Source organism: Dipodomys ordii, unplaced genomic scaffold, assembly GCF_000151885.1.
Source record: "Dipodomys ordii isolate 6190 unplaced genomic scaffold, Dord_2.0 Scaffold47, whole genome shotgun sequence".
NCBI classification, from domain to species: Eukaryota; Metazoa; Chordata; class Mammalia; order Rodentia; family Heteromyidae; genus Dipodomys; species Dipodomys ordii.
In genome coordinates this window covers 7042-14486 of record NW_012267263.1, presented here as the reverse complement: position 1 = coordinate 14486, position 7445 = coordinate 7042, and positions in this window count along the sequence as shown.

Sequence of the window (7445 nt, the reverse complement as noted above, 5' to 3'; positions counted from 1 at the left end):
ATGAAGTACAGAAATATATGCCAGACCCAGCAAATCATTACCATCAGATATGGAAAAATAGAAAATGTAAAAGATGAGAAAAGAGCCAGGTCCAGTTAATGTGTGTAGTTCCATCTTCCCAGCAATGCAGATCCACAGACACAAAATGAAATTCAGGCTTCCACAGGAAGTGGAAAGGGCCTGATTCATAGGTGTCAATACCAAAAAGGTATTTTTAAAAAACTGTAGGTGAAGATTACATACCTGGATCAGAGATGTAATGTGTCTGTAGCTCTGGGAAGATAATGGGTATTCTCTGGTGTCTTCTAACAAAATCATCTCAGAAACTATTGTCTTAAGTGGATAGTCATGTTAGTAATCAGTGTTCAGCCAATAGCACTGTTGATGAGGCACAGTTAAGATGATGTCAGCCTTTAAGAGGAATTTTGCTAAGAGGTGGAGTCTATATTTCTACATTAATTTGGATTAGGCTCTGATAATATGATGCAGTTGAAATAATGTATCAATTTCTAGCTTTTTCTAGGTCTTTTTTTTCCTATGCCAGTACTGGAGCTTGAACTCGGGGCCTGACTACTGTCCTTAAACTTCTTTTGCTCAAAGCTAGAACTCTACTACTTGAACCACAGCTCCATTTCCAGCTTTTATTTTGGTAATTTATTGAACAAAAGAGGCTCATTGACTTTCTTGCCTAGGCTGGCTTCTAACCATGATCCTCAGATCTCAACCTCCTGAGTAGCTAGGATTACAGGCGTGAACCACTGGTACCTGGCAATTCTAGGTCTTAAAGGGTTAGAAGATTTTATTTTCTATCGTTTGGAATATTTCTTCTTGCAACAGTCATCAGACTACAAAAAGTTCCAAGTATCCCCCAGATGAGGATGACATGGAAAGCAATTAAGCCCTACTAATAGCCTTGATTGAAATCTTCTCAGGTGGCCTGAACCAAATGGCCAGCCTGATGAGGAGATTACTTATCACTGCTCCTCCAGCCCTGGGTGAACAAGATGGAGCACCACTTCAGCTGAATCTTCTCCACACTTTAGAATTAATAGCAGTGCAAGCCACCAAGATGTGGGCTTCTTTGCTCCACATAAGTAAAACCGAATTTAGTACCAGGATAAGTTGCTCTGACAATTGAAACTTAAAGTATGTGGCATTGGCTTCAGGGTTGGTGGCAGGTAGAGGGTAGAAGGCATCAGGAACCTTGGTAGTGAAGGCTGAAGGACGGTGAAGAAAATACTATAGGAAGCTAGGGAAATGTCAATGCATGTTACATAATGGAGGGAAGTTTAGCAAAACTGCCCTCTGAAGTAATGTGGAGGAATTGTAATGCCTCACACTCTTAAGAGTATGTCCAGTGTGTTCCTCAAGAAATTGTAATGTTCCATTGGATGAAAAACATACCTATGATTTTTTTCAAGATATACTTGGGTCACTAGTAAATCTTTCATGGGACAAGCTCTTAGAATTTCTAAACTTTCCTTCGCTATGTAACATGCATTGATGTTTCCTTTAGGCAAAATACATCTATCCCCCTCACACAGGCCCCCAAAGTTTCAGTCTGTCATCTAAAATGTTTTCACAGTATGTGCTGTGTTGATTATGTACGTATGTGTTTCATCCATGTCATATTTTTTCATAACTTGATGAAACTTTGGAGGCCTGTGTGAGGGAGATTGCCATACTTTGCCTAAAGCACAAAAACTAGACTATGATAGACTAACAATAGATGCAAGTTCCTGATGTTTATCCATTGAGAAAAATCAGTGTATAGGATATAACAGAAATGGAGACATTTGAATTTTGGAATGTAGGTCTAAAAGCATGACAATATCCATTCTTCTATGTTTCTGTAGATTAGAACACTTACAATTGGAATACAATTATATTCCCTAAAGCCCAAGAATCTCCGAAAAAGGGATGTAGACAGTAACTAAGCCTCTGGTCAGTAATTTTGACTCAGATACCAGTCAATCATCCCTGAGGAAAAGCTATGCCAATACAATCTAAACCCCTGTTCAATAACAGACCCAGATGCCAGTCATCCATGTCTAAGGAAAGATAGTATGGATAGGAATCATATCCTATCCAGTCATCCTGATTCAGATCCCAGCCAATCAGCCTCAAGGAAAGGCCATATGGACAGGAATCCAAGCTCCTGGATTCCTCCCTGATCTAGCTTCCAGTCAATAGTAAATACCAGTTTGAGTGAGCCACCTCCCTGATACTGCACACAATTAACACAAACTGTGCCTTGTCCACATCACAGATTCCTGACAAAATAAATGTGTTGTTTCAAACTACTATTTGGGAATAGTAATGAAGGAGAGCAGAGATATTTGGCTTTCTATAATCTATTAGTGTAACCACCTTCAACTGCATGTACTCTAAAATATGATGGAGGGAGAAAAAGAGGCTGCACATTCACTTCTACAAAGTGACAGACCACAGGATGTAACCATGAAAGAAAAGGAAAGGTCAAACAGTAGAAAAATCAGTAAGACTGAGTTCAGAGAAAAGTTCTGCTCTCTCTTTCTTTCTCTGTGATATATGTATCACATACAAATATATACATACATATAAATGTATCTATCTGCATGTGTATACATGTGAGTATATACACATGTGTACATGTATGTACATATACATGTGCACATGTATGTATGTGTATGTGGTATTTATTTGTGGCAGTCTCACTATGTAGCCTCTGGCAACATTGAACTTCCGATCTCCTGCCTCAGCCTTATTAGTGTTGGAATTACAGATATGTACTGAAAGTACTCATCCCAGAGGCTGACAAGGCTACCTTTCCCACAGGAGAGGGAGAAATGGCACACATCCTTTGTTTAGGGTCAAATTTATAGTTAGGGGGCTAGGGGTAAAACACAGCTCCAGGAAGTGGACTGGGAGGAACTGCCAGGGCTGATGGCCAACTGCATTGCAATTAAGCCTGGCCAGAAAACTAGTTTTGTGGGAGGGGCTGAGGATCTGAGATATAGGGCATGCTAACATATACCACTATGTCAGACTTCTTTTGTTTTTTGCGTAACAATTTCAGAAGTCCAGGCAAAGTGACCTCATCTATTTCTTCTGCCAGAAGTTCATTTAGATTCTAGTAACCTTTCTCCTTCTCCTTCTTATTTTTCTCTTCTTAAAATATGAAACATATTACCAGGCACTGGTAACTCATGCCTATAATTCTAGTTACTCAGGAAGCTAGATCTGAAAATCAAGGTTTGAAACAAAATCCAAGAGACTTTTATCATCTCCAATTAGCTAGAAAACAAACTAACAAAGAAATCCCCAAACCCAGAAGTAAGAGGTAATAGAGATGTGGCTCAAGTGATAGAGAACTAGTCATGAGTGATAAAGCTAAGCAAAAGCCTGAGACTCTGAGTTAGAGCCACAGTACTACATGTATACAAGCACACACCTACATATGCATGAAACATCTTAAGGAGACCTCCTTTAAGCCACATAAGAAGCTAACTTCTCTGTACAGTCTGTGACTCATTTGACTATTTATTTCCTTTTTTTGTAAACATTCCTTAAGGTTTTTCTTATATGATTTTGGATGTCTGTCACACTGCTGAAAAATGTTGGTAAATTCAAGGTACATATCCATAAACCAGTTAGGAACAGAACACCACGATTAGTATAGGGTGAATATATACTGAATGTAAAAGTTGTTAAGTATTCTCTTTGTATTTTTGCTCTTAAATCTTTCAGCATCCTTAGCATATGATGAAGGAAACAAAGATTTGAAGCTAAGTAAATTTCCCAAGACCACAAGGCTTGTAAATGGGAAAAGGGATATATAAATTTTTTGTACTTTCTAGAGTTATGTTCCCTAATTGTTCTACAATTTATTTCTTTTCTTTAAAGTCACTTTAGCTTTTATTTTTAGCAGAGCTGAGGACTGGACTCAGGATCTTGCACTTGTCAGGCAAGTACTCTTCCACTGAGCTAAATCCCCATATCCAACTTCTAATCACTGTAAACACTTAATGCCTATTATTTTACTTTTTATTTTACATGTACTCATATTTGCTTAAAAGTATAGAACCATTCATGAAAAATAGACTATTTTGTCACTAAAAGTGTATCTCTATTATTTTCATTAGCATATATTAATTGTACAACTAAATGTCCATATGTGAATATAATGTGTTTAAATATAATGTGTTTAAATATAATGTGATTAAATTTATTCTCTCTGTCACACACACATACTTTTTAAAAACTCCTTCATTTTAAATGGGCTTTATGATTCTATTTTCATACATGGATATAAAACGGCTTGATCATATTTATCCTCTATCCCATCCCGTCCTCTGCTCACCTTGCCGGTTCCCCTCTAAAATAGTTCCTCTTTACATTCAGGAATTATCTCCAGGACTAGATTCTTCATATAAGAGATCTTATGTGATATTTGTCTTTCTGAGTCTCACTTATTTTACTTAACATGATGATCTTCAGTATTTCCATTTTCTTGCCAATGATATAATTTAATTCTCACAGCTAGATAATACTTCATTGTGTGTATACCTCACATTGAATTCATTCCTTCATCCATCAGTGGGCACTTAGATTGATTCCGTAGTTTACATATTATGAATCGTGATGCAATAAACATGACTGTGCAGGCGTGTCTGTTGTATGCTGACTTGTAATTACTTGGATATGTGCTCAAGAATTATATAGTAGGATCATATCATAGTTCTATTTCTCTCTCTTTGTGTGTGTGTGTGTGTGTGCGTGTGGGTACATGCATGCGCACGCATGTGCACGCACGCACACACACACACACACACACACACACACACACACACACACACACGCCAGTTTGGGGGCTTAAACACAAGGCCTGGGTGCTCATGCCTATAATCCCAGGTACTCAGGAGATTGATATCTGAGAGTTACAGTTCAAAGCCAGACAAGGCAGGAAAGTCCATGAGACTTATCTTCCATATTTTTCTCCAATAAGCTGCCACTAAGGAGCCATGGCTAAAGTGGTACAGTGATAATCTTGAGCAAAAGAAGCTAGGATTACAGGCATGAGCTACCTGTGCCTGGACTGTCATTTTTTAAGGAGCCTCCATGTTTATCCATAGTGACTGGACTGATTTACATTCCTGCCAACAATATATAAGAGCTTCCTCTCATCCCCTGCATTCTCACAAGCATTCTTCTTTGGTTCCTTGGTAATTGCCAGTCTTACCAGGTTAAGTTGGACCGCAAAATCATTTTGATTTGCATTTTTTATGTCTAAGGATGTCAAACATTTCTTCAAGTATTAATTTCCCACTTGTACTTCTTTTGAGAATTTTCTGTCAATTCATTTGCTCATTGATTAATTGAGTTTCAGTAGCTCTTTGGTATCTGTAGGTATATGGTTCCAAGAAGACTGATATTGAGTAAAAACCACGAATACTCAGGATGCACAGAGCTGAGTGCTGTACTAATGATATAGGACACATTTCTCTATGATATTACGCAATTCCATTAAAGACATGCTGCCTTTTGACAAATCTCAAATTTCACTTTATTCTTTAAATTAAGCACATTATATACATCTTTTTAGTTTTGGAAGGTTACCATAAATTTTATTTTACATTTTGAGCATAATTTGCTCTCTGAGAAACATATGCTCATAAAATAAAGGGCAGGAAAACATGACACAAAATATACAATGTTTAAATAACTCAGGACTGACTGAGAATCTGTCTGTATCAGCTGAGCTGCATAAGGTGTTCATGAGAATGGAAATTTTTGGTTTTGAAATGAATGTGTTTTTCTCCTTATTTGAATATTAATCCAAACTTCAGGCAATAAATGCATAACTGAGGGCTTACTATAGTTATTCTTTCAGTATTTATTTTAGCTCTTTATCTATTCTTGGTATTAATCCTTTGTCCAGAGAACAGTTTTAATAAGTTTTTCTGTAGGTTGTCATTTCACTTTAGTCATTTTTTCCTTTAATGTGCAGAAGCTTTTTAACTTGATGAAATCACATTTGTCAATTCTTGCTTTTATTTCCTGAGCAATTGGAGTCCTATTCAGAAAGCAGCTGCCTGTACTTGCATCTTTTTTTTTTCTTGTGAGTTGTGGGGCTTGAACTCTGGGCCTGGGTGCTGTTCCTAGCTCTTCAGCTCAAGGCTAGCACTCTACCACTTGAGCCACAGCGCCACTTCTCTACCTGCATCTTTATTTTCTTGTAGTAATTTTAACATCTTAGTTGTTACATTAAGCTATTTACCCATTTTGAATTCATTTTTGTGCAAAGCAGAAGATAGTGCTCTAATTCCAATCTATTACACACACACACACACACACACACACACACACACACACACACAATCAGGTTTCCCAACACCATTCTTTTGAAGAGGCTGTCTTCTCAACTGACATGTTTCTGGTATTTTGGAAAAAAAATCAGATTGATGTAGCTGTGTAGGTTTACTTTGGCTCTTCATTTCCATTAGTCTGAGACTAATAGTGTATCTTGAGTGCTTGATATCACAAGATGGACTTTTATGAGATCATGTTTAATTGTTGCTTAATATTCAATTAAGTGTGTAAAGATAGCCATTATTCTTTAGCTATTTCTAGAAAGGAATGCCTTTTTTAAATTTTAATTTTATTGTAAAGATGCTGTACAGAGTGGTTACATGAGTAAGGTAATGAGTACATTTCTTGTTGAGCATTGTTACTTCCTCCTTTGTTGTTCTCCCATTTTCCCTTCCCTCTCCGACCTCCCTTATTCCTCCCTCCACCCCCAAAGTTGTAAAGTTCATTTCCAATATAGTGTCATGTGGGTATCATTGTTGCAATGGATCATCCTGTGTCCTTGTTTCAGTGTTTTGTTATTCCCCTTTGTTGGTTGAATTTCTTTTAATCTTTCACTGGCTAATCAGAGTCCTCAAATCTGACTAAAATAGGGTAATTAACCTGTGCTCTTGGGTGAGTCTGTCTAGATTTTTTTTGTTAAGTTTAAGGTCTTCATTGCAAATCGAGTGATAAAGTGTATAAAATCTGTATACCAAAAGAGCTGTACAGCAAAAGGAATCCCCAAAGAAGAATATTGCAAACTAAGCTATTAAGAGTGAATTCAATGCATGAGTCAATAATTGAAAACAAATAAAAAATTCAATTAGCAATCAGAATCCAGCAAGTTAACATTAAAAGTTGGGAGCTATTCTGGAAGCTTATAATCTAAAAGCTTGTACTAGTTATTTTTATTTTTTTTTAGTTTAAATGCTTTCCAAATTGGAAACAAATATAGGGATTAGAAGAGTGACTCAAGGGGCTGGAAAGGTGGCTCAGTGGTAGAGCGCTTGCCTTGCATGCATGAGGCCCTGGGTTCGATTCCTCAGTACCACATAAGCAAAAGAAAAAAGCCAGAAGTGGCGCTGTGGCTCAAGAGGTAGAGCGCTAGCCTTGAG